The following is a 26271-nucleotide window of genomic DNA, read 5'->3' on the forward strand; positions in this document are numbered from 1 at the left end:
TTACTTTTAATTATTTTATCTTTTTTATTGTAAGTGAAGTATTTTCTTACATTATATTGCCTAACTGATTTGTTTGTATAAACAAAAGCTATTGACTTCTGTAGATTAATTTTACATATCCTACTATCCTACTGTATTCTCTTATTGATTGTAGTAGTTTTCACACATTTCTCTTGGGGTTTCAAAGAATAATACAAATCCCCTGCGAAGAGTGGTAGTTGTACCTAATTTTGCTCAATTTTTATACTTTCAATTGTGTTCTTTTTCTAGTTGTGTTGGCTAGTACCTCTAATACAAAATTAAATAACAGTGCAATAGTGAGCAAACACTTGTCTTATTCCTGACGCAAGGGCAAAGACTAGTATGTTTTGATTGAGTGTGTTTTTGGTTTTGAGGTTCAGATATATATTTAAAACATATCTTTTTATTCTCATGCTATTGCCCTTGAAAAATAAAGGATGAATTGTCAAATTTTGTCACATTCTATTTGAACATGTATGAAGATGATGACATAATTTTCTCCCTCGAATTAAGTGGATTTCCATAATATTGAATCATCTTTGGATTCTTGGAATAAGCCCCATATGGTCCTGTTGTGCATTATTATCTTCACTCATTAATAAATTGTCTGATAGTGTATTTGTTAACATTTTTAATGATAGTAAAAGTGCACAAAACTTACGTATATAAATAGATAAATTAGTGCAGGTGCATATGTAGTGGGTATATATGTATATATGCAGTATATGCATAATAATCTGCACATAAAAGTATGAAAAACTAATAGATGAGAAAAATGAATAGTAAAATATGTGATTAATCCTCAAAAAGGCAGAAAATGAATGAAGGAGTAGAACAGATGGAAAATAAAAAACAAATAGCAACATGGCAGGATTTAATGTGACTATATTGGTAATTAGTTGAAATGTACATGTAAAACACTCCAATTAAAAGAATAAAGCAGTCAGACTGAATAAAAAGAGTTGAGACCCAGGCATATAATGTTTCCAGTGAGAGCAACTCAAATATAAGGGCAAGATTAGGATGAAAGTAGAGTATGAAAAGGTTATACCACACAATACTAGCAAAAAGAATTTTGATTGGCTGACTTAATAATTAACTACACTTGAGGCAAGAAGTATTAGTAGAGAGAAAGCAGATGTTTCATTATGATAAAAAGGTCAATTCAACAAAAAACCCAAGATTCTAAAATTTATATAAATTTAAAGCACTGAAAGAAAAAAACTATCAAACTAGGATTTTATATCCAGCAAAAGTCCTTGATAACATAATTTCAAAATAGAAATTAACAGAATTAAAGAAATAAATCAAAAACCAGAGCTGAGAATTAAGCATGTATTTTCCTATTCCATTTTATCATCCATTAGCTTTTTTTGTTTTAAGTTTTTATTTACTCACTTAAGTAATCTCTACACGCAATGTAATGCTTGAATTCACAACCCCTGAGATCGAGAGTCACATACTCTTCCAACTGAGCCAGGCACCCCATCTTCACTTAGCTTTTTGATTATACTTCTTTGGGGAGTCATTGGCCTAAAGATTTCATTATGCATCTCTGACTTATTATCTTTGACCTTAAATTGGTACATTTTTTTTTTTTAAGAGAGGGAGGTGGGAAGAGGGGCAGAGGGAGAGAGAATCTTAAGCAGGCTCCATGCCCAGCATGAAGTCATACATGGGACTCCATCTCACAACCCTGAGTTCATGAGCTGAGTGGAAATCAAGATTCAAATGCTTAATGGACAGAGCCACCCAGTGCCCTTAAATTGGTACTTTTAGGTACTTTTATCTCTTCATTAATAGCATAGTAATCTTACAACAGCATAAGTCCATTTACTCCATCCCGCACTTTTGGGTCTTGTTGTATAATTTTATGCATATGTTATAAAGCTCAGAGGATCTTATTATTATTATTTTGGCTTCAAACAGAAAATATCCTTTTCTCTTTTCCTGTGTATTTATTCTTTTCACTGTTCTTTATTCCTCTCTGAAGTTTTGTGCTTTCATCTGGGAACATTTTTCCTTTACTCAAAAAAATGTCCTTTAGTATTTCACGTAGTGCTTCTCCACAGGGGATGAGTAATTTCAGGGTTTGTTTGTTTGTTTGATGCCTGAAAAATTTTTATTTTGCCTTTATCTGAAGGACTTTTGCTGGATATAGAATCCTAGTTTGATAGCTTTTTTTTTTTCTTTCAGTGCTTTAAATTTATCATTCCATTGTCTCATAGCTTTCACAGTTTCTCCCAAAAAAGTTAATCATCAGTTTTGCTGTTGTCCCATTGAAGGTCACGTGCATTTTTTTTCTGGGTGCCTTTAAGATTTTCTCTTTGTCATTGATCTCCATTGCTTCACTTAGATGTGTCTAGATGCATTTTTCTTTTTATTTATCTTCTTGGGGTTCACTGACACTCTGGATCAATGAGTTGACATCTTTCATCAATATTAGAGAATTGTTAGCCATTGTCTCTTAAAATTTTGCTTCTGCCCTTATTTCTTTCCTCTCATGACTCCAATTATACATGTAATAGATCTTGAGACTGTGCCTCATGTATCACTTGTGCTCTATTCTCTTTGTGCTTTATATTAACTTTTCTATTAATCTATTTTTGAGTTTACCAATCCTATCTTCTGCTGTATACAGTCTTCTTTTAAAACCAAGCTCTTAAAAAAAAAAAAAAAAACCAAGCTCTTAATTTTAGCTCTTGTATTTTCGGTGGTAGAATGTCCATCTGATTATCTTCACAGATTCCATTTATTTCCTTTAACACATGTATCGTATGATTTTAGAAGCACAGAGGCTACAAGTGATATCTTCCAGAAGTGAGAGTTGCCTTTTCTTTCTGGTGAAAAGCAGATTTCTGTAGTCTGATCAGAGACTGAGGTGGGTTGGGGCTGGATTCCAGTTTAGGAAGATGCATTCCACCACTGGTTTGAAAGTCTTGCCTTTTGGAGGTTTGAGCTAAGCAACCACTTCAAGCAGGTTAAAATTTGGCTAATGTCTTGAGGGAAAGACTGGTCGCATGTCTGGCAGGCCTCTCCATTTGATGGGACTGTTTCCTAAACACCTATAAGACTGCAGGATATTTCTCTCTGCCTTTCTAGCCCAGCCTCCAGCTTTCTGGGCATCCCTGCCCTCCCTTAGAACTTAGCGAATGTCTCATAAGTTAAATTAGCCTTGTGTTTTGGACTTTATTTTTTTAAGATTTTATTTATTTATTTGAGAGAGGCAGAGCATGAAGAGGAGGGACCAGCAGACTCCCCCCTGAACAGAGCTCAATCTCAGGACCCTGAAATTATGACCTGAGCTGGAGGCAGATGCTTAACTGACTGAGCCAGCTAGGCACCCAGCAGGTAAAATTATTTTTAAAAATATTTTATTTATCCAAATATATATCAAATATTATCATTATAAATATTATCAACATATGATCAATGAAAATTATTAGTGAAATATTCTTTTTTTTCTCTTCATAAGTCTTCAAAATCTGGTGTGTATTTTATACTGACAGTGCATCCAAGCTTAGACTGGCCACATTTTAAGTGCTCAGTTTCCATGTGTGGCTAGTTGCTGCTGTATTGGAGAGCTCAGCTCTAGAACACTGTCCTTTTCATCCATGTTTTCAAATGTATTTGAAAAATTGTTTTTATAACACTGGACAAACTACTTTTTAGATGATTTGTTTAATTTCCATGGTTTTTCCAGTTGTTGGATCCATTTCATCTTATTTCATATATTTGCCCTTTCTTTCCTCTTGATTTCATGAGCCATAAATTTGTACATTTTATTATTTTGTTTTTCCAAAAAACCCAACTTTTGAATTTATTAACTAGTTATATAATCTTCTGTTTGGTAATCATTATATTTTAACTTTTTATTAATTTTAATTAATTTAATCCTATCCTTCAGGTTATTTTATTGTTTTTTTCTAACTTATTTATTGTTATTTCCTTCACTTATTTTTATTTTTTGTTTGTTAATAAACCTATATAAGGCATATGCATTTTCATTGCATACTGCTTTAGCTGTATTGCTGTAAGTGCTCACAGTTGAGTCTTCCTTATTATCATCTTCTCTTGTTCTGTGCTATCAGTTTGTATTTTTTTCCTTTGACTCCACAGTTGTTTGAGAAAGTGTTTAAAATTTTCCAGTAAGTAAGGGTTTTTTGTCTTCAGATTTTTGACATTAATTTCTACATTGTCATTAAAGAATGTTTTCTGTTCTGTTTTTGTCTTTTGGAAATTTTGAGGTTTGTTCTGTGGTCACTTGAAAAGGAGATGTTCTCTATTTCTCTAATTTATTATATGATTTAGTTCTCCTTTAGCCTTGTTCATTTTTTTCCCACTTGCCTTGTAAAGCTTTAAAGATTGATTTTTCTCTTTGTCTTTGGTATTCTATAGTTTCACTATGAAGCGTGTAGGAATGGATTTATTTTAATTATCATTCTCAGATTGTGGTATACTAATTTAACTGAGGGTTCATATCTTACTCCTGTATTCAAGATCTATGCCTTATGTCTTTGAAAGTTGCTCAGTCCTTTCCTATATGTATTGAAAATTTCTCTTAAATATCCGTTGGTTTTTCCCATTTAAATGATCACATTTCTCAATTTCTCTCTCACGTTTTCCATCTCTTTATTTTTTTGGGGCGTGTTGGGTAATTTCCTCTAATCTTTTGGTTTACTGATATTTTCCTCATCTGTGGCAGATATACCACATCAATTCCAGTTTCCCATAGGAAGTTTATATGTTTTCTTTCTCAAACTTCTATCGGATCCTTTGGCCATCTTCCCATTCTATTTTCATTCTGGGCTTATGTTAATGTTTTCTTCCTTTATATGTTTAAATATGTTAGGTATTTCTTTTATATCGTCCTATTATCTTTGGTTCTTGATATTCAGCTTTTCCCAACTGTTGCACCTGTGATTTTTCCCTCATGGCCGTTCATTTCCTCATGCAGTTTATTATTTCTGTTTATCTTCAATGTGGCTCATATTTTTATGGTAAGTCCCAGTTCCCTGAGTTTGAGGAGGACCACCTCTACAGGACAGTTTCAATTTTTCTTCCACCAGGACCCTTATGGATTTCTTTAGTAACTGAACAACTTTTGACATTGATGTGGCTTAGGACCACTGTGCTAGGCATATGGTGTGAATTTATACTTGTCAACAGTGCCAGCCTGGGTGTCTGATTTCTACTATTTTCTCTTTCTTCTTCAAAGTCCAAATAGATGACAGTTGTCCTTGTCCCTTCTCAGACTGGTGGGGAGAATGTTTCAAATCCTTGGTGCTCATTTCATGTCTGGAGCAGTATTCTGTGAAACCCAACCCCGAGTTTTAGATCAGCAACTCTGTATGAACATTGAATCTGTACCTCTCAGCCGGTATCAAGTCCTGGTTTCCAGAAGTATCTCATCTTGAGTTCCCTCTATCACTTCAACTTTTCTTGCCTGGGAACCTGACTATGAATAAATCTTTTTCTTGTTAAGTTTCATCTGGAAATTTTTATCCATTTAAAGTGGGAGTGAGGGATTTACCAAGATAGTGACCAGAATTTCACAAACAAAATTTGAAGAGAAAATTAGTTTTTATAATAAGTTAAGGACAATGGTGGAATAGAATTCAAAATTTTCTTGAATTTTTAAGATATTCTGCACACTAAAGAAGTTTTGCTTGAGGCAGAGATTTGGGCCAATTTCCTTCATCCCTTGAGGTTACGTGTTTGTTCTGTTTTGTCATCAGGGGTACTTCTGTGGAAAAGTCTGAGAAGCATTGCCCTGAGATGACCTTGACTGCTAAAATGGAAATCACTCTGTGGGCAAGTCCCTGACATGTAAATTAACACCCAAGCTGCAGAGCACTTGCCTGGCTCAGTGGTCTGCATCTATTGTTTTGCCTAGGCCTGCCCTAAAATGTCAGGAAGGAGATCTTTAAAAATTATTATTATTATTCATGACAAAAAATTAAAACATTACAAAAGACTGTAAAGTAGAAAGAAAAAGAGCCCCAACCAGTCACCCCTCCCTCTCCCTCCAAATCCCTAAAGACTGCACTGCTTACAGCTTCTCATGGACTTTCCAGAAATGTTATGTGCACATGGGTTCTTTTTTGTTTTTAGCACAAATAGGATCATAGTATACTTGCTCTGTATATTTATTTAGTTCTGTTACGTATTGCTACCTTTTGAATGTGTTTTCCTATGAGCACATGTAGCTGTACCTCATGTTTTCAGCAGCCGTAGGGATTTCCCATACATCGATGATCCTCCATTCATAGACAGTGGGCTTACATCCCATAGTTTTGCTATTTCCAACAACACTTCAGGAAGCGTACTTATGCAGACATCTTTTTGTATGTGTGTGAGCAGAACCTAGAAGAGAAATGTGGGCCAGAGTTTGGTGCATTTAAGCCTTTGATGGACAGGCTTTCCCAAAGTGCAATGCACACTTGAACTGTCACCAATGGTGGGAGATCTGCCTGGTGGTCAGGACTTTAAGGAGCTGCCAGATTTGTACCCTTGACTTGGCATTCCCAGAGAGTTTAGGGATGTTGCCCCCAATTGAGGACAAAAATATGGTTATTGATACCAAGATCAGATGCTTCTCGTTTTTGAAAAATGTGGTTGCTAGAGTTGCTTTTGGGATTCCCCAAATGGAGAGCAGACACGGGTCAAAGGCCAGAAGGGCAGCATAAAGGACAGTGGATGAAGAGTTCTTATCACTGAACTCCTCAACTGTATTATTGGTTTTGATAAGTAACATATTTCACTACACAAAAAAGTGGAAAACGTGAAAACATGCAAAGGAGTTAATAGGCTACTAATGTATGAGCAATGAAATAATACTATTTAAATAATTATTTAATCTGTTAAATAAGTAAAACTACCTTGTGGGGGAGGTAGTTGGCACACAAAATAGGTCATGAAAATAATTCTAGCACTGAGACAAACTATATTTGGGGATATGGCCCTTCATTCTTGGAAAGTAGTTGCTAAACATTTTAAATATTTCTTCTGTGTGTATTGTATGTGTGTGAAATTTGAGTGTAAAGATAATGCAAAGTTGGTTTTTGCAAATGGTCACCAAAATTTGCACTTGAACTTGATGATTTCTAATTCTTTTAACTTAACTCTGATGAATTTTTTTTTTTTGCATTATTTTTTGGTGCCTGGGCAGTATGGAAGGGATGTGCCATCATTCATTTAGCTAATCCAAATACCATTAGACATTTTGGTAATTTCCAGCATTGCAATTTCCAGCACTATGGTGAATATTCATGAGTGCAGTACTGCTTTGCACACTTCTTTGATTATTTCCTTAGGAAACGTTTTTGAATGTGGAATCACTGGTTCAGAGGTCATGTACGTGTTTAAGTCTTTTTGCTCTATTTTGCCAAACTGACCTCTGGAAAGATAGCATGAATTTATATTGCGACTAGCAGTGCATAACAGCAGCAGTGCCCCATTTGGTATTTGTTGACCATTTTATGAAGAGAAAAACAAAACAAAACAAAACAAAAAAAGAAAAAATGAGTCTCATTTTTTAACTTTACTTTTTTATGATTAGTGAGTGGTAACATTTTTATATGTTGTAAATTTTATGTCCTTTATGTATGTGTTCACTTAAATAAATTGGTCTGTAAGGGTTCATAATAAAATAAGGATAATCAAACCCTGACCATATAGGTTGCAGATATCCTATATTTTTCAGGGAATTTCTTGATTATTTTTTGAAAGAGATTTGACATAGAGTCAGGTCTGTCTCTTCCCTCTCTATCCCATGAGCCAGCTACAGGTTAGCAGCTGTATTTCTGCACAGGATCTGGAAGCCCAGAAGCTGAGAAATGCTGGTGGGGTGCTGGGGACAAGGCTCTGTTAGCAGAGTCTGGTCATGGACAACTGTCATTCCATAGGATCACAAGGCAATGGGAGCTCTGGGTAAGGTTTGCTTTACCACTGCCTGCATTGCTTGTTGAGTGTCTTGCTGTGATTCCCCTCGAACCTAGTGATCCAGGATGGAGGCTGCCCTGAATGCCCTGGGATGTGGAGCATATTGTTTCCACATTCCAAGCTGGCCGCTGTGATATTGAGCCTCCTTCTTTGTCCTTGGTGGATGCAGGGCCAGCAGGCTGTCTTTTCTTGGTTTGTCAAATGTTTCCCTGCACCTAAATGTCACTTTGGGCACTGGGACCTTGGATGTTGTCCTCATTCAAAACCCATTCATCTTTAGTCAGCAGTACTTGAGTGGCATGGAATGCAAAGGCAGCTGTTTTCTTGGTGGGGGTCATTATTAGAATGCCTAGAATTCCTGCAGCCGTCTTGATACCAGACAGAGAATGAAGCCCACACCAAAAGCAGAGAGAGAAAAGAACTGGGTTCTTGTTGACATTCTTGAACCACTTATTCAACTGGCCCTGAAGCTCCCTACAGGGAATATTTATGATATAAAATAATACATTCCCATATTGATTATGCTGGTTCCAGTGAGGGTTTCTTTTATTTGTGGCTAGAACCTCCCAGAGGATGGAGTAGTTATAATGCCAAAACCCCATAAAGCCCACAGCTTCTTAGCGTGTCCCAGGAGCAGTATCTGAAAACGCACAGTGGCATTATTCATTTGCAAATCTTCTCTGAGATGAAATTTTGTTCACTTTCTCCTCTGGTGAACCAGTGCTCCCACCTCTGCTAGCTTCTTTTTTTCTATTCTCCTGGCTCCCACTCTTCTAGGAAAGTCCAGAAGACCCTTCCAACAAGTGGATGTCTCCCCCTCAGGTTCCTGTTTGTGAGGAAGGATGAATCACTGCTTGTTAGTTGGTCCCAACTCACTATAGTGGGGCGGGGGGGGGGGGTGCGAGGGAGAGGCTCACTACGGGGTGGATGGCTCAGTAGTGGAGGTGACTTATCCCCTCAGGGGATGGCTCGCTAGTGGAGGGGTAACTCATTGGTGGGAGGGATGGCTCACTAGTAGAGGGGGATGGCTCACTAGTTGAGAGGGTCACACACTAGTTAGGAAGTGACTTATTATTGGGAGAGATGGCTCATTGGCTGGGGAGTAGCTCACTAGTGGGAGGGGCAGCTCACTAGTGGAGGGGCAAAGATTTCCAGCTGGAGAAGACTTGAAGAAAACCAGTCACATTGAGTGTATCCGGTTGGCAACATGGATGGTATTGTTCTCCAGGACCCAGTTTCTTTCCTTCTCTATGCCTTGTCATCCTTGGAAATTGGCCTCATCCTCCAGCTGTTTTCAAGATGGCAGCATCAACCTGAGAAATAGCATATTGAGGAATGGGGGACATTTTTCCTATGGCTTTCCCTCAGGGGAGAGGACCTTCCCATCCTGCTTTACTGTACCCCCAGCTGCAGGTTCTGTTCATGTCTTACTGGCCACCAGTGTGTTGCAAGGTCATCATGAGGAAATCACTCCACTAGAATGGAGGGCTGCTTCCTGAGGAGGCCCAGGCTTGGGCTCACAGCTACATGGGAGTGGGGCAGATGTCTGAACACAATGGGCATACTTTTCAGAGGGAGGATGGGAATAATAGATACTGTGACAGTCCAGGGTGCCGTCTATAAATATGATTTGCAGAGTTTCACTATGTTCCAGGACTTGATCTACAATATTTCTAACACCCACCTCAACCCCATGAGGTTGTAGCATTACCTCATTTTACAGAGGCGTAGACTGTGCTCGGAGGTTAAGATCTTTTTTTTTTTTTTTTTTTTTTTTGATAGTGTTAACCAACCCTTTTTCTAAAATGCTGTGGTAATAGAGTTTGTGAGTGGGCAGTTCAGGGTATAATTTCCCAGGTGGTGAGTGGAGATCAGCCAAGTGCAGTGTGATGCTCTCCCACCCTTTAGTCAAGTCAGGAACTCCCGGGGAGCAGGCTCTCCCCTGGATGCTCCTCACCACGAACCGTTGAAAACCACTGTCAGGCAAGACAGGCCTGTTCATAATAATGGGAAGGCTTGCCAGGTACAGGACAAAATTACATCGGAGAACAAGTCAGGCACAAACCTTTCTAGATTGACATGTCTCTCCACCCCCACTCCAGCCCACTCAGGGCCACCCAACAAATGATGCCCTGGGGCCTTGGCATGCAATTAAAAGTGAAGAAATGCTTAATCAAATCATGCCACTTGAAGTGAGTTGGGCTGGAAAGAGAATGCTGTGGAGCGTTGGCCACAGTGGAAATTTACCAGGCCCAAGCCGACACCAAATACTCCCAGGTTGTTTTGAAACAGATACCGTTGTGTTCTGTAAAGTTCTGAGATCCTTTTGCAAATATTTAAAAACCTTTCTATTAACAACGATTGCTTTAGGAGATCACACACAGACATATACACACGCATCTGCACACACACCTCACTCCCCCTGCTCCAAAGGTTTCTACTGTGTGCATGGGGAAAGCAGAAACCCACAGCAGGCACTGCAGGCACCCCGAGCATCTCTTCAAACTGGCTGAAACCCATGAATCCCCTCTATCATCTGTTGAGACAGCTCCATTAAAAAAAAAAAAAAAAAAAAGTTTATTTATATTTTCCCCCCTCAAAAATGTCATGACTAACTTTCCATTCATTATCAAAATATTCTTTTGCCACTAATTTCCCTTCTTGGTTAAAATAAACAAAGAAGCAAACCCTGTTGGCATTGCATCTTAGGATGCACTCTGCTGTAAACAAGAGAAACTTTTCTTAACAGATCTTGAAGAGCCCTCCCGTGAGAATTTCCTCTGTTTATCAGCTTCATGTGGCACAGAGGGCAAGCAGCCATCATGAAGTGCAGGGGAGAGGGGAAGCTGTCTCGAACATGCCAGGACTCAGCATCTCCTCCTTCAAGGTGATGCTCCAGTTTCTCAGGTCAGGTGCTTCCTGCCCCCGTGTCCAGCTAAGGGCGCAGAATTGAGGGACCTGGACCTTGGGACTGGCTATTGTGTAACCTCGGGCAGTCCTTTCACCTCTCTGCCACTCACTTTTCTTACCCATAAAATGAAGCTGTAGGATCTTATGATCCCCAAGCCCCCTCTAGCACTGAAACTTTAGGATTCTAATCCAGCAATGTCTGCATGAAAAGAAGGGGGGACTCTTGACAAAAACAACAACAGCAAAATCTTAGTTTTTAGGATTCTGGAACATGCAGCGAAGAATCCTATGTGAAATTGAAACATTTCATTTTTGAAAGGCGGAATACAAGAGAAGAAGAGAAGTCAAAAAACTAACTCACCCAAGGCTTCCTTTCCAACAACACAGCTGAAAGCCTGCCCCAATGCCCCAAGGATACCCTGCAAATGGAGGAAGAGGAAGGGGGTACAGAACACCCCTTTTTAACTGCCCTGATCCAGGAGGGCAGTTCTCAACCCTTTAGCTTCACTTCTATTCCATGACCTAATCTGAATGCCTACCTGTGAGGCTTCTAGAGAAATGTTGAGGGGTCTGAGCGTGGGATGACTCTCTTGACCGTAGAGAAGAGCAGAGGTCTAAGGAGGGACTTACCTTAAGGGAAACCAAGACAAACCATTGAGTCTTTCTGTGGTAGATGTGACTGTTGGTAGATGAGACCCTGCTCAGCATCCATTAGGGTCTTCTGGGCTGGTCTCCTGGACTTGTTCTACATGGAAGGGATGTGGGGGAGAAAGAGGGGCCACTGTTAGAAAAAGTAGGGGCTTTTCAAGATTGGCCAAAGGGAGATGTTGTTGTCTCTGCTGAGGAAAGTCCCTCTTGGGGTGTGATGGCAGCAGTGATGTATATGGCCATGCTTATTGGAGACCCCCGATGTATTGTGAGATCCTGTAATGGGATTAGGTCCTGCAGCTACAGCAGTGAATGTGAGCTGCCCTGGGGGCATTTAGAAATGCGAAGGGACTTGAGGTGGTGGAGGCTTGGATTTCTGTAGTACTACCAGGTGGGAGCTATCATAGTCATCCCCCTAAATCAGGGTAGTGTAGAGAAATAAAGATGAGACTGATGATGCTCTAACAGCCATGCCTCAGTCATGGCTTCCAGTTCAGGCCAGGAGATGGATGCTTGTGCCAGTTTCAAGGGAAATGAGAACAATGAGGATGATACAGTGCTGTCTTCCATAAATCTAAATTCATTTAATTTAAAAGACTGTTCTCTATTTTGAGATTATGTCTTCTCCAGTTTTGGTATTTAAAATGTCCTTTCTTTTTTGAAGTGATGGCACTAGGTGATAGTTTTTTTAGAAATGTCCTTATTTGACAAAATAAAGAATTGGCAAATCCAGCTGATGCCTGTGGCCAATTCTACTGGTTTTTCTCTAAGTATTGGTTTTCCCTTTTTCCATGCCAAAAGAAATGTAAGGGGGCATGCGACCACCCAGAATAAAGCCTACAGTTCCCAGTTTTCTTTGGAGCTAGGTGTGGCCAGCTATTGAAGTTATGGCTAACGGGATGTTTGCAGAAGTGATGCCTGCAATTTCTGGGTAGTGTCCTTAAAGAAGGGACTTGTCTGCTCCCTGCTACTTTACCTCCTCCTGAAGCCTGGAATATAGGCATGGGGTTATCTGGGACTATGCAGATGAATGCATTGAGAGTGGCAGAAGAACCGGACGGAAGGAGCCTAGATGCCCCCAAACCATAGCATTACCATTTCAGCTCAGGATGCTTATGTAATGTGAGAGAAATGGACTTATATTTCATATCTCTGCAGATAAAATGAATCAGCATTTACATGATATTTGCAATAATGAGAATAGATGAAATTATCCAGGAATAGAGAGTAGAGGGAGAAATAAAAGAGCCTAGAATGGAGCCTTAAAGAAGCATAGTAGTTATATACAGGAGGAAGAACCCTTAAGGGGACTGAAAAGGGAAAGCCAGAGAACTACGAAAGGAAAATGGTGGAGAAGAGGCAGTGAAAGAATATATTTCGGGAAGGAAAGAGTTCCAATTCCAGTGATGCTGAGAGGTCAAGGAAGAAGAGGCCCAACATAGCCATTCTGTTTAAAATAGAAGTAATTGGTGGTTTTATCAAGGATTGTTTCATTGAAGTGGTGAGATGAGAGCCAGGGGGAGGGAGTGAGGAGTCAGCAGGGTGAGAGAGAGAAAACGTGCTCAGAAAGTGTGGCCATGAAGGAAAAAGCAAGAGGGTAGGAGCTGGGAAGAGAGGAAGGGACTTCTTTTGTTTCTCTTGTTTTCTTCTCTCCTCTCCTTACCTTACCTCATCTTACCTTTCCTTTCTTTTTTTATTTTTTTCCTTTTAAAAACTGCAGAATCCAGGGCACTTACCTACAGATGGGAAGGACCCAGAACAGAGAAGAGATGGAAGGAACAGGAAAATAATACCTACAAACAGTTCCAGGATAGATGGGAAGCAGGGGAGGCAGGGAGCATCTGCAGAGGAACTGGCCCTCAGCAGGAGGACAGAGAGTTGGGTGCAAACTCAGCAATGCATGTTAGGCAGTTCATTCTCTTTTTTCAGTGCAGTAGAATCCAAGGTGGTCCATGCATCTGTGGGATTTGCCTCCAGCAGCACTCTGCTGGCTGGGGGTGGGGGGCAGGTGGAGAAGATGGATGCTCATGTTCATCCAGGGTTGGAATTTTGCTAGATGGGTGGGATGTGAGGACAGAGGAATAAGAGAATACATAGTATTTGGAAAAGAGTAATTAAACGAGTAGACCATTGAATCTAAGCAAGATAGAATGGAACCTGAAGAGAGTGGAAACAATGGACAAGGAATATCTGTAGAGGTCATTGATCAAAAGACGCCAGTGGAGTTGAGTAACAGATGTAGTAGGATTATGGAATTGAGGGGAAAGTTAGGATATGAGGCTACAGAGAGCGGGAGCACTTGGGTTTGAGATTCAGAGGTGGAAGAGCCTCGAGTGTCAGTCAAATCCAGAAGAGCATGGGAATGGGAGCTGAGGAGGAGGAAGGAGGATGTTACTGGAGATGAGAGGACAAGAAGCCAAGAGGCTAGGATTGAGGCTGGGCCAACTGTCAGGATTCTGAAGCAGCAACATGAATGGGGGTGGAGAAAGTTGTGAATCATTTGCTAAATATTGGTTGGATGAAGAAATGTACCAAACAAAGTGCAGAAATGACCTAGACTAAGGCAAGGAAAAGACCTGAATGACCTTAGCCTCAGTTGAGCAAGAATTTGTAAAATCATGAAAGAAATGTTCTGGAAGTGACAATGCAGAGCAAGGAAGATATGAGCCCAACTCCTAGTCCCAAGGTCAAGAGATAAGAATAAACAGTTTCCATTTGGAAAGTAGATAAAGTATCTCTCTCTGGGTCAGCCAGCAGCAGCCAGCTTAGTCACCTTAGCACTTCCTAGGAAGCCTTTAAAATGCAGATTCCAGGGCCCCATCCAGGCTAATTAAATCTGAATGTTTAGGGAAAGTGCCTGGGCCTAGAGCTGCCTTCATAGGCACAAGTCCCACTAGGCCCAGCATTCAGAAGAGCCCCATGCTTAGTTTAATGCAATCTTGAAATTCTTAATAACTTTTGAACAGGAAGCCCTGTGATTTCATTTTACACTGGGCCTCCCAAATTTAGGTAATCAGGCCTATTTGGGTAGCAGTATCCTTTAGAAATCTCCTCAAGGGAGGGGCACCTGGTTGGCTCAGTTGATAGAGCCTGTGACTCTTGATATTGGTGCTCTAAGTTCGAACCCCACATTGGATGTAGAGATTACTTAAAAATAGAATCTCCCAACAAATTGAAACCACAATGAGATACCACCTCACACCTGTCACAATGGTTAAAATTAACAACTCAGGAAACAACAGATGTTGGGGAGGATGCAGAGAAAGGAGAACCTTCTTACTCTCTTACACTGTTGGTGGGAATGCAAACTGGCACAGCCACTCCGGAAAACAGAATGCAAATTCCTCAAAAAGTTAAAAATAGAACTACCCTGCAACCCAGCAATTGCACTACTAGGTATTTATCTGCAGAATACAAACATAGTGATTCGAAGGGGCACCTGCACCCCAAAGTTTATAGCAGCAATATCCACAATAGCCAAACTATGGAAAGTGCCCAGATGTCCATCAACAGATGAACGGATAAAGAAGAAGTGGTCTATATATATATATGATGGAATATTACTGAGTCATCAAAAAGAATGAAATCTTGCCATTTGCAACAATGTGGACAGAACTAGAGGGTATTATGCTAAGCAAAATTAGTCAGAGACAGACAAACACCATATAGATTTCACTTATATGTAGAGTTTAAGAAACAAAACAGATGAACATAGGGAAAGGGAAGGGAAAATAAAATAAGAGAAACAGGGAGGGGGGCATCCATAAGCGATGCTGAACTCCAGGAAACAAACTGAGGGTGGCTTGAGGGAAGGTGAGTGGGGAGATGGGGTGACTGGGTGATGGGCATTAAGGAAGGCCCTTGATGCGATGAGCACTGGGTGTTTATGCAACCGATGAATCACTGGATTCTACCTCTGAAACTAATAATACACTATATGTTAACTAACTTGAATTTAAATAATAAAATAAAATAAGATCCCCCTCCCCCAAAGATAGAAAGAAGACCCCTCAAGGGATTCTAATGTGTGGCTACAGTTGAGAATCCCCAAGTTAAGCCAAGAGTTGGAGGGAACACATGAAGAAATGTATAGGGTGCAGAGTATAGGGTATAGGGTGGCAGACTGAGTGGAAGGAAGGTGGCAGAGGGTATGAGGAGGAGGGCGCATGTGTACAGAGATTCCAACACTAGAGTTATGCTTGGTTCCTTGAAGAAGGGTGGGTGCTGGAGCCTACCAACTTTGTCACGGCCTGAAAGAGGCACGCTGGTGGGGTATGGGGCTGGACAACCTTTGCCTTGCTGTCTTCTGGGGAGTGCATGGGCAGCTGGGGAGGGGGGCAGTGGATAGAAGAGCCTATGTAGGGGTAGCGACAGGTGTGAACAAGCTGAGCTGAGGCACTGTATGGCTGTCTGGGGTGCTGGGGCCGGGTGGGTGCAGACTGTCCAGGGCTCCTCAAAGCTGCGAGACCCAAGATGTTTGGCTGGAGGTCTAGGTTCCGGAGCCGCCATCACATAGATGGAACATGGAGCAAGGCCAGACTCAAGTTTCGAGCACTCACAGTACTCAGGGAGCCTTACAGAGACGGGGCATGTCCATGAGAATCTTGCTTTCCCCTGGGAGTCTGAGAGGAAGTGAGCAGAGCTATGTAAACCGAGACAGGGCTCTGGGAAGAGGAGGCTCCCCAGAGAAACGAGCCACGAACACAGGCGCCACGGGGTCACTTGTCAATGAGATGTTGGTTGTTTTTCTAAACTACAAGAGATAAGAGGTGGTGAAATCTCTCAGCTTCAGCCCTTTAGTATAAATATTTCCTTCAAAATCAACCCAGACAAGGCTGGGTCTCAAGGAGAAGCCAGGTACATGAGCCCCATTGTCCCATCTCTGGGAGCTGCTCTGTCCGGGGCTGGCCAGGTGCATCTGAGGCTCCTGAGGCCCCTCCAGAAAGGATGCTGACCTAAGGGCAAAGGAGAAGCTGCCAGAGCAAAGCTTTTATCAGTGGTCATGGCAGCAGCAGACGCCATTGTCACTCTGCCCAACTCAAACATGGCTGGGGAGCGGGAGGGGTTGGGAAAGGTCGTCTGAGTGGAATATCTACAGATTTGCCAGAGCAAAGCTAAGCACTTGATCCTTTAGGAACGGCTGAGGCATGAGGGCAGCTTCTCACCTGGATACTTTTCTATCCACCTTGGCCTCATGAGAGCCTAGCCCTTCCTGCTCGCTGGCCGTCGGCGTCTTGTGGTCCAGGGGGATCTGTTCCAGGAGCAGCTGTGGTTCCTCTCCAGGGGTAAGGTTGAGTTGACCCCAAGTGTAGTCGGGCTGATGGGTGGCTGTCCAAGCGGTGAAAGTCCACCTGCCTGTTCTCATCCAACAACAGAATCAGGCAGCCACGTAGGGAAGACCCAGAGCATGCTGGAGAAGGAGGTGTAGTTTCCAGGGACACAGGCCACTGTGAATATTCCACTCTCCACGGAAAGGTCCTAAAATTATAGGGGGCCACTGAGAACTGCTCTGAAGTCTGACTCTGTATTTTAACTTGGCCAGGGATAAAATGGTCAGGACAGTCTACCCTACTAGTGGGTTGGTTGGGTGGTTGGCAAGGGTGATACCCTTTGGCTAACCCTCCTTAGTACTGAAATTTCCTTAAACCACTGTTGGAGAGGATGGGCTCTCCCTGCCTCTGCCAGGTAAACCTAGACACAGCACGATGAATAAGGTTCCATCTGCTCTCGACTTCAGGCTGACGCTATCACATACCTAAGCGTGCGGTGTCCAAGAACTTGGGTGTCGTGCTTCTCATGCAGCTGATTCATCCCTGTGTACACGAAGGAGTGTTGTGTGGGGAGTGGGCTCATACCTCCTGAGCATCTCCAGGGACTTCACTTGTGACCCATCCCCTACTTCTCACACATTCTCCTGTTACCCCCAAGTCCCATAACTTTATCCCTTCCTGAAATCTCTCTCCATTTTTTTTTGCCTGACAACCTTGCCCTAACCTCTTTGCTCCAAAGAGCTTCTTGCTTTGCTGGCTCTTTCCCACCTAATTCTGCCTTTGAGTTAGAGGAACGTGGGGGGCTTCAGATTAGGAAGTTGGGGAAAGAAAGGAAGGTTCTGGATTCTGGAAAAGAGTAGACTGTCCCCCACCAGCCACCTCCTGACACACGCACTCAACTGTGGGTGCTGAAACGTCCTGCTCTTCAATGTTAATTTGCTGAGATTTGCTGAGCTCAGGAGGCCCATACTTCTCAAGAATGTGTCTCCTCACTGACCTTGAAATGCATTAAAAGGTCACTTTCTGCTCTCTGAGGATTTTTCCCCTTCACTGCAACAGGTAGGGGGAAGCCATCCTGACAAGTTCTTTTCCAGGTGGAAAGCTTCGTGGCTTTGCAGCGTTGAGAACTGGCTCCCTCCTCTTTTGTGCGTGGGTCAGTATGGCTGTGTGGCGCGCCTGTGCACATGGGGAAGTCCTCTCTGGTTCTGACCATTGTGTGTCCCTTCCTGGCAGGCAGTGTCAGTCCTCCTGCCAAGCACACAGAGTCCTTCCCTGATCTGGGGAACTAGAGCACTTTATCCCTGGGGCATTTCCTGGTTCAGAACACCTCTGATGTCTCCACTGCATCTGTTTCTGCCTCAGGGTCAGATATCGGGGCTCCAGCACCTCTGGTCTGGGTGTGGGTGTTGTCCTATGTCTATCTGCAGCCCTTGTCCTAAGTCAACAGTTTCCAAACTTTGCCCTAAGTCAACAGTTTCCAAACTTTTCTGATTATGTCCCCGTTTAGTAAAAAGTTGGAGGGGAGGTACATATTCTCCATATGTTTACTTATAAGCCACGCACTCTGTAGATTATAAAACACATAAAGTTGAGGTTAAAAGAAGGAACAAGATGACATAAACACGGTTTTAAGTGTTGTTACTTGCGGTGGCTTTGTATTACCATGAGTTATTACCTCAAGGCATAATATGAATCTAGATTTAGGAGTTCTTGTTAACAAAAAGGGATATAAATGCACAATTAGAATAGTCTTCTTGTTGATTCAGAGTCATTTTTGACCAGCCTCCTGTCAGTTCTGATCAACTCCCCAGGGTTTTTATGGTGCCATGGGTGAGGGGGGTCCACCTGTAGGGGACAAGTCAGCTCTGCTTGACCCTTTGTTCCCTGTCCATGCAGCCTCAACAGTATTTCCAGTCAGGTTTTTTTTTTTGGTAGTAATCCTAAAACTATTCATTCACTTTGTGAGAATCGATTCCCTCACAATGAGATGATCCAAGTCACAAATCCACTTCACTGGATGCAGGCAGAGTGTTCCTAGTCTCATTCCGCCCAGGAGCTAGCTCCTCCATCAGGAGGCCTCAGATCCTACATGTGAGGGACTAAAGTCAGAGACCTATGCCCACCTTGATATTAAATATTAGAACATTAGCTTGCTAGAGTTGCTGTCACAAAGCACCGCGGATTGAGTGGCTTGAACAATAGAAGTTTACTGTGTCACAATTTTAGAGGCTGCAAGTTTGAGATGAAGGTGTCAGTAGGGTTGGTTCTTCCTGAAGGATGTGAAGGAGCATCTGTTCCTAGCCTCTCTCCTGGCTTCTGGCGGTTGCCAACAGTCTTTTGGTGTTCCTTGGCTTGTAGGCACATAACCCTGATGTGTCTTCATCTTCACATGGCAGTGGGTGTGTGTCCAAATTTCTCCTTTCTGTAAGGAGAATTAAGACCAACCTTAACAACTTCATCTTAACCTGATGAGCTCTGTAAAGACCCTGTCTTCAAATAAGATCATGTTCTGAGATGCTCGGGGTTAGGGCTCTAACCTATCTTTTCTGGGAGCAACATCATTCAATCCATAATGATTAGTAAAACTCCTTTTTTTCTTGCTTTTAGGTAAAAATAAATAGAAGTAGAAGTTCTAATGGCTTCTTGGATGTTATCCCAGTGGATGATGCTCTGGTGCACCCCTGAGGTGTGTGTACTTTTCTTTGGAGACCACTGCCTCATGAGTTTGGTACCTCCTCCTCTTTTCTTCATGATCATTCACCCCCAGTTCTCACTGGGGGCAAAGAGAGTGTGAGTGTGTAGAAGACAGGCCTTGAAGAGAGCCATTTGGAATTATACAGATTAGTTTAATGATGGACTTCTGGCATCAGGATGGCCAAGTGAGCCACCAGCAAGCCTCGTCTCCCTTCTTCCAAACCTCAGAAATAATAATAAAGACAGTTTTAATGCAGGCATAACTTCATTCAAAAGCAAAAAGACAGAAAGCAGTTTAGTGGTTCTTCAAAATGTTAAACCATGTGACTCAGCTATTCCACAACTAGGTATATGCCCCAAAGAGTTGAAAATGTTTTCAAACAAAAACGTGCATGTGAATATTTATAACAGCACTATTCGCAATAGCTAAAAGGTGGAAATGACCCAAATGTCCATCAGCTGGCGAATGGATAAACAGAATGGGTTGATCCATACAGTGGAATATTACTCCACCATAACAAAGATTGAAGTACTGGTACCTCTTATATCACAGAGAAACTTTGAAAAACATGTTGAGTGAAACAAGCCAGACAGAAAACGTTGCATATTGTATGATTCCATTTATATGAAATGTCTGGAATACTTCTATGGGGGTAGAAAGCAGATTAGTGGTTGCCAGGGGCTGGGGGCAGGTGTTGTTGGGAAGAATGGGGGGTAGTTGCTTAATGGAAGGGGTTTCTTTTATGGCCATGAATGTGTTTCACAACCAGATAGAAGTGATGGTTGCAAAATATTGTGAATCACTGAATGGTGTACTTTAGAGGGGTTGGTTTTGTGTTATATGAACTTACCTCAATTAAAAAAAATTAAAATCAAGAAGGGGACGTCTTGGGGGAATCCTTAACCATAAAGGACTTGAAAGGCACTGTGGGGACCCTCTGGTTACAGGTGAACAACAGCCCCAGGAGGAAGCACTGAATGATACCTTCCAGTGTAGTGACAACCCTGCAATTCATTGGCCAGGACAGCCTCTACCAAACTGTCCATGGGAAAAGCCTAGCAACAACATGGAATTTTTTTTTTTTTTAAATCAAATGACTTAGTATTGTCTGCTGTTCAGAGATCTAGAACAATGTCAATGTATTAGTAACCATGACTTACACGACCCCTTCATGTCTTCTCTATCTCACTCCCAAACCTTAAAATCTTGTATTGTTAAGTTCCTCCTGTTTTCTTTGGAATGCAGTTCATTGACTTGGAATGACTATAATCTCCGGTGGAGAATAACATGCTTACTGGGTAAATAGCTCCTTCTCAAAAGAGCTGCAAAAAGCAGATTATGTGCAAATTCAGAGAATGCTTTTTGGTGCCAAGCTCTGGTTGGATTTGAAAGGTCCTGTCAAGTTTCAGATTCACAGCTTGACATTTACATGGTTATTTGTGCCACTTATTAACTGTGGTGTGTTAGTAGCAATCTAATTATGACTGCCATCTTCATTTGTCTTGTGAATGACAAGAGGAGATTGCTTTGAGACAAGAGTTCACCCTGGGATGTTCTTCTTGAACACATCTGGGAAAGGCTGGGGGTCAAAAGGGCTGATGGCTTTGGCATGAGTTCCTTTTTGGTCTGTTACGTTCTTGAAGCTTTTGCCCCAAGAACCCTGGTTGCTGGGCATTTCTGCTGTTCTGGGTCCAGGAAGAGGCAGAAAGATATGCTCTTGGGACCTGAGAAGCTGCTCCAAGTGCAATGTCTTGAATAGCCTTTGTTTCTAGGAGATTCTGAAGCACACAGATGGAAGCTCTGCCTTTCTTTAAGGTGGTTCAGAAAGCCAGCCTAAGTAGGGAATTGTGAGGAGCCAATATCCTGCTTTTTGAGAAATTTGTTCTAAGTTTTTACATTCTGACATTAAAAAAAGATCTTGAGCTGTGATTCCCAGCTTTGTGCCTGCAGTGCAAAGGGAATCTGCTCTGTTCTAAAGGGGCCTGGCCTCTCCAAGCTTCCGGTTATAACGGTTGCCTTCCCTCCACCTTCCCCACTCTGTGGGGCTGTAGGCTGAAATGGTTCCTGAAAGGTGGGGGGACGACTCAGTGGTGGGATGAGAGAGAGAGCACAGGCCAGCAGAAGAGAAGATCTATGGGATCTTGGCTCAGAATGAACTTCCTCCAGCTCCAGGTGCGCTTCTCAAAAACAGATTGAATCCTGACACTTTGCAAGAGAATCAAAAGAATAAGGAAAGCATATCAGAAAGTAAATAAGGGACCTTGGACCATATGAGTTTCTAGACCTGACACCAAAAGCATGATCATAAAAGGAAAGATTGATAAATGTTGCCTCCTTAAAGTTAAAGCACTTGTCTCATTGGGTCATAAGACCCTCTATAAAAGATGCATCCATCCTGTTACTGCTGGCTGGGAATGGCTTTGTCTCACACCCATGTGATTTCACTGCGTCCCTCACAGCCCTTGGAAGCCTTTGGGGAAGACTGTAGGGAAGGGAAAATTGGAATTGACTCACATTTTGCCACCTTCTTGGAAAGAGACCTATCCTCCTAGTATCCATTTTTGTAAAATCAAATTAAGTTGCTGATTGATACTTCCCCTTCCCTAAACCATCTTCATTGTTTGCTGTCCTTAAGTTCGGATGCCATTTGCCACACCCCTGATGTGGTGTGGCACTGGGTGAGAGTTTGGAGCAATGACCACCTACCTATCTAGAGTCTCTGAGACTTCAGATATGTACAGCCATTTGCATTTCTGCCAGGCAAGGAGTTTCTAAAAAAAATAGGCAAGACAAAAGTCAACTGAATGCCCACACAAATACATCAAACTGGGTTTTGACAAAGGAGCAAAAGCAGTTCAATGGAGGAAGGATGGCTTCAAAAAATGGTGCTGGAGCACTTGCTGTCCACAAGCAAAAATACCAAAACCAAGACCAAAACCTCCAACCTCTACCTAAACCTTACACATCAGGACTCATTATTGTTACTCTTACTCATTATCACATCTCATACATGTTTACACAAAAAAATCACTCATAATGGACATGGGCTTAAATTTACAATGTAAAAAACAAAGCAAAATAAAAAACCTTCTAGGAAAGAAAAAGGAGATCATAGGGACCTAGGGCTAGACAAAGAGCTTTTTGGACTTGATGTCAGAAGCATAATCTGTAAAAGGAAAAATTAATAAAATCCTCAAAATTAAAACCTTTTCCCTGTAAGGAGAATGGAAAGACAAGGTATGCCTGTAAGAAAATACTTGCAAAATGTATATCCGACAAAGGACTTATATCTAGAATATATAAAGAACTCTCAAAACTCAATAATAATAATAAAAAAAAAACCCTTAACAACCCCATTAGAAAATGGGCAAGGACATGAACAGACGTTTCACTAGAGAAGATATGCAGAAAGCAAATAAGCAGAGGAAAAAATGTTTAACATCGTTAGCCATTGGGAAAATGGAAATTAAAATTAAAACCATAATGAGATATCACTATCACCTTTTAGAATGGCTAAAATAAAAACCAGTGATAACACCAGTTGCTGGCAAAGATGGGGAGAAACTGGATCTTTCACACATTGCTGATGGGAATATAAATGGCATAGCCACTCTGCAAAAGTCTGGCAGTTTCTTACAAAACTAAACATGCACTCACCATATGACCCAGCAATCACACTCTTGGACATTATCCCGGAGAAATGAAAACTTATGTTCACACACACACACACACAAAACCCTCTACGAAAACCTTCATAGCAGCTCTATTTGTAATAGCTTCAAGCTGGAAGCAACCCAAAAGTCCTTCAATGGGTGAATGGTTAAATAAACTGGTACATCCATATCTCTGTCAATTTCCTGCTTGTGATAATATATTATAGTTATGCAAGATGATGTTATCATTGAGAGAAACAGGGTGAAGGGATCTTCTTGAATGATTTCTTACAACTGCATGTAAATCTACAATGATCTTAAGTCAGTTTTTTTTTTTTTAATGTTATATTGAGAAGTCAAGTGGATCAGATCCTAAGAACTAGAGAGCCGTGGCACCAGGACTGGACTCTCCGAAGCTCTCATGAGGCAGACCGCAGAAGATCCGGGAGCTAAGGAGGAGGAGCCTTTGCTTGAAAAGTGCAATTAATAATAGCATTGCCTCTTAGGATCCACCAGTTATTCTCCTTAGTATTTACTTAAATGAGTAAAAGAGCTTAAGTCCATACAAAAACCTACACACGGATGTTTATAACAGCTTTGTTCATGATTGCTAACACTTGGAAGCCAGCACGGTGTCTTTCAGTGGGTGAATGGATAAATAAACTGTGGTATATCCATACAATGAAATATTAAACATTGCAAAGAAAAGAGCTATCAAGCCGTAAAAAGACATAGGGGAATTTTAAAGTGCATATTATTAGATAAAAGCCTCGATCTGAAAAGGCTAGATACTGTATGGTTTCAACTGTGTGACATTCTGGAAAAGGAGAGACTGTGAGACTGGAAAAAGATGAGTGATTGCCAGGGATTAGGGAGAAGGGAGAGGAGGATAAAGAAGCAAAGTGCAGAGGATTTTTAGGACAGTGAAACTACTCCCTGTGGTACTCTAATGGTAGATACATGTCATTATACATTTGTCCAAACCCACAGAATGCACACCACCAAAAGTGAACTTTAGTATAAACTATGGACTCTGGGTGCTAATCACATGTCCATGTAGGTTCATTGATTGTAATAAGCATAAAACGTCTAAAAAATAAAGCCTATTAAAGATAATAACAGCACTGCCTTTATTAACATCTTCACACAATTCAAGGTGCTTTTAGGAACATTTTCTCCTTTTAAGGACCATCCTCAAGACCATGCTGTGGGGTGAGTGGAAGGCAGAGGATGTAAAGTGAGAGTAAATGCTGTGCAGAGCACACCAGCAAGGGGCCAGGCAGTGGGCAGGAGGTGCTGATGGGGCCGGGGACACACCTGGCCTCCTAAAGGCAGGGATGGGTGAGGAGAAGACTCCCTTGGGCTCACTGGTAGGGTGAGCGGTGGATGGGGTCCTTGAAGCTCCAGTACAGGCAAACCAGATGGAGGCAAGGAAGAGAGGTGTGTGTGGTTCAAGAGAGGGAGGACCAGGGTGGAGAAGTGATAGGGGTCTACTAGGATTCTCTTTCTGTCACTGAATGCCGTGCTAGCATGTCAGTGGGACTGTGCAGTTTACCCAGATTAGGAAGGGGAAAGGGAAAAGCAGAAAAGGGAATTAGGAGTGGGGTCAGTCCAAATTCAAAATGGAAAGGGTAAGAGTTGGAAATCTCCGATGGATCCATTAATTAACCCAAAACGTCTGTGTACTCTGGAGACTTCATATATTGCCAGCGAATGGGAGAGAACATGGTGGGAGGGATTTTTTTCTTGGCGTCATGACTTCTAGGGTTGTATGCCTGCTGATTTCCCTTATGCATGCCTTCTTAAATGATCTCTTTCCAAGCACTTGTTTGGGGCACACGGTTGGGTACACAGGCCTGCCAGCTCTTCGTCCTGGCAGAGAAAGCTGTCTCCCTCTTGTGGTCCCTTGGGGAAACCACTCCTGGCGTCTGGGACCTTTGGAGCTGGAAGGGCCCGGCTGGTACTTCCAAGCAAGAGGCACAGGCAAGTGGACACTGAAGTCCCAGCTTGGCCCTTGGCTATTTTAACCCAAAGTAGACTCAGAGGAGGCCTGAAAATCAGGGGAAGTGGAGACGAAAATGAAGCAATGGCAGAGGGGCAGAAGATTCTAGAGCCTCATGGGCTGAGCAGGTGCTGCTGCTTGGTAACGGGGGGAGCAATGTTTGGAAAGAGGAATGCTTTTGTCCTCCAAGTCCTCTTTTTGTGGGTAACCCCAGCGCTCCCCCAACCCAAGATGACTACAAGCATCCTCCTGTACAGTGGGGCAGCAGATGCCCACGCTTTTGTGATCATAATGGTCTTCCTTTATGGGGACAGTCACAAAGATTTGAAAAAGGCAGTGACACCCCAAAGACCTGTGGTTGTATCGCCCCTTCTAATCTTGGATCTCGGTGATGTCTGTTGAACTGAGGTCTCCTGAGCAGACCTGTTGACTTGGGGTCACGTGGCATGGGTGGCCAAGGGCCCAGCCCTCCTGCCTCTGGGGGCAGCCCACTGCCAGCCTCCTCCTTATCAATCACTGCAAAGCAAATCGGAGGTTAAAGAAGGAAAGAAGGTGCTGATGCTTGGTGAGGAGAGAGGGAGATTTTGGTGAGTAGCAGCCCCATTTGAAACTCCAACGGGTCAGATCAGGTGCCTTGGGAAGTAAGTCCCCTCACCTCCAGGGCTGAAGTACTGCCCCTCTTGGTGGCCTCCTGCGTTTGGGGGGGCCTTTGATTTCCACGGGGTAATGGCCCAGGGCCTGTCTTTCTTACCCACTGACAGTGGTCTCCCTTCCTGGGCTCTCTCCAGCAAAACACAGCAGTGCAAGGCTGGCCCGGCTCTGTGGCTCACTGTGATGCTCAAACCCACGAGGGCCATGAACCAGAGGCTCTCGCCTGTCTTCATACCTGCTGCCTCTAAGCCCGAACTAGGATGTTTTCAAAATCTCCATTTTGTTTTTGAAATTTCTTACTTTCCTTAGTTTTTCACCTTTTATTTGGAGACTTTTCAAGTGTGCAGAAATCTGTGAGAAGAGCACAGTGCACGTCTGTCTGCCCTTGACCTGCATTTACCAGGAGTGGCATTGGCGCGTGTGCTTTTAGCGCTCCTTGTGTAGACCTATTATGTCATTACCATTAGTTGCTGAACC

The 26271-nt window shown here is 42.3% G+C and overlaps 1 long non-coding RNA gene across 2 annotated transcripts in view; it reads left to right on the plus strand.

Moving 5' to 3' along the window:
* Positions 1–26271, plus strand: part of LOC144301880 (uncharacterized) — a 99407-nt gene that overhangs the window by 4429 nt on the left and 68707 nt on the right. The window lies entirely within an intron of this gene.

Source organism: Canis aureus, chromosome 30 (assembly GCF_053574225.1).
Source record: "Canis aureus isolate CA01 chromosome 30, VMU_Caureus_v.1.0, whole genome shotgun sequence".
Classification (NCBI taxonomy): Eukaryota; Metazoa; Chordata; class Mammalia; order Carnivora; family Canidae; genus Canis; species Canis aureus.